Here is a 2,500-nt window from a genome sequence, read left to right on the forward strand (position 1 = left end):
TATCTTCTCTTTTCTTTTTATCTATAGTTAGTTAGTTCAGCAAATTCTAATTTGTCCATGTTTAGCGATACTTTCATGACCCTACGCTTTTGCATAAGCTGTTTAGTTTCTACCGAGAGCTTGCTGGAGCTTTGTTTGATGTTCTTTCCGCCCACTTCAAGTGCAGCTTCCTTTATTATGCCATTGATCTGTTAGTTGATTTGGTCAATGTTGGGATCTTCGTCGATGAGAAGAGAATATCTGTTTTGGATGTTAAGGTTAAATTCTGTTGCTCTGGTCTTAAAGTTAGCTAATTTTGGCTGCGGTTTCCGTATGAGTTTGTTGCTTTCCTTTTTTCAGGTGTAACTTAATATGGCATCTGACATCTATGGTCATTTACTTTATTAAGAACTTCCACATTTTTTACTCTATCGCGCTTATTTGAAATTATGAAGCAATTTCATTTTTGATGTCAAATGGCGACTTCGATGTCCACTTCCGCTTTTGTATTTTTTCGAAGAATATATTTATGATACTGAGTGATCGAGCCTCCGCAAAATCGACTAGCATTTGTCCCCTCTCATTCCTAGTGCCTATTCCGTGATTCCCCAATACGGTTTCTCCTTCTATATGTATATGTATATATATGTATATATATGTATATATATATGTATATATGTATATATATATGTGTATATTACATACATACATATACATACGCGTGCGTGTGTGTGTGTGTGTGTGTCTAAATCTATCCATCTTCTGTATATGTATATTCATCTATCTATTTATCTATTAATTATCTATCTATCTATCTATCTATCTACATATATATCCATTTATATCTATTTACCTATCCATCTATCCATCTACATACACGCACGAGAGAGAGAAGGAGAGTAAAAAGCGCAGTAATAAATACCTATAGATCCACATATCAAAGTGCAGAGGAAAACGCTCGAGAGAATGGCTCTAATGAGAACTTTAGAGCAGAACGACCTAATTACCTCTCCATTGATCCACCCTTAACCTGAGGAGAACAGGGGGGTGGGGAGAGGAGAGAGGGTGGTAGAGAGAGGGGAGGGGGAGGAGGGTGAAGGGGAGAGGGGGGTGAAGGAGAGGGGGAGGAGGGGTGAAGGGGAGACGGTGGTGGAGGGGTGAAGGGGAGAGGGGAGGGGAGGTGAGGGTGGTGGAGGGGAGGGGGGAAGAGGGGAGGGGAGGAGAGGGTGGTGGAGGGGAGGGGTGAAGGGGAGAGGGTGGTAGAGGAGAGGGGAGGAGAGGAGAGTGCCGGGGAGAGGGTGGTGGAGAGAGGGGAGGGGAGGAGAGGGTGGTGGAGGGGAGGGGGGGAGGGTGGTGGAGGGAGTGGAAAGGAGGGGGGAGAGGATGGTGAAGGGAGATGAGGGGAGGAGAGGGGGAGGAGGGGTGAAGGGGAGAGGGTGGTGGAGAGGGGGAGGAGGGGTGAAGGGGAGAGGTGGTAGAAGTAGGTAATGAGAGGAGGATAAAAGGGAAGGAGGGGAGAGAAGCTGAGAAGGAGGTGTCTGAGAAAGAGTGAAAGAGGATGATAAGAAGAGAAAGGTGAAAGGGAGATGGACAAATGAAAAAGAAAAAAAAGGGAGGATGAGAGAAGGAGAGATTAAAAAGAGGGTGACGAAAGGGAAAAAAGGGAGAGAGGGAGGGTAAGAGAGGAAGGGATTAGAAAGAAGGAAAGAAGAAAAGGAGAAAGGGAGGGCAAGAGAAGGAAGGAGGCAGAGGGTCAGGCTGAGAGAGGCAGAGACGGTGAGAAGCAGGCCAGGGGAGGGGGGGGGGGGGGACCAGTCGCACGAGGGTCCCAGGGAGGGGGGAGGGAGGGAGGGGGGTAGGGTGCCGAGAGACTATAAATTGATATTGTTCTGATAGGATATTTACCGTCACGATTCCTGCTAATTGTCAATGCTCATATTACTGTTCTCGTTATTGTTATTATTACTATTATTATTGTCTATTACTATCATTATTTTATTAATATCAATATTGATATCATTATCATTGTTATTCATATTGTTACTATTATCATTATTATTGTTATTATTATTACTATTATCATAACTATTTGTATAATTACTGTCACTGTTGCTATTACTATTATTATTATTATAAGTATTATTTTTATAATGAATATTATTATTATCATTATCATAAATACTATCATCATCATTATCACTATTATTATTCTGTTATTATAAGTATTATCATCATCATTAATATTATTATTATCATCATTGTTATTATTATTGTTATTATCATTATTATTATTATTATTATAATTTATTATTATCATCATTTTTATTATTATTATTATTATTATTATGACAGTCGTTATTGTTAGCATTTCTATTGAGATTATTACCATCATCGTTATCATTATTAATGTCTTTATTATAATTATTATTATCGTCTTTATCAACACCATCCCTTCTCCCTTCTCACTCTCACCCCCTTACCCTCTCCTTACCCACACACCCCTCCCCACCCTTCCCCCAAC

Source organism: Penaeus chinensis, chromosome 37, assembly GCF_019202785.1.
Source record: "Penaeus chinensis breed Huanghai No. 1 chromosome 37, ASM1920278v2, whole genome shotgun sequence".
NCBI lineage: Eukaryota > Metazoa > Arthropoda > Malacostraca > Decapoda > Penaeidae > Penaeus > Penaeus chinensis.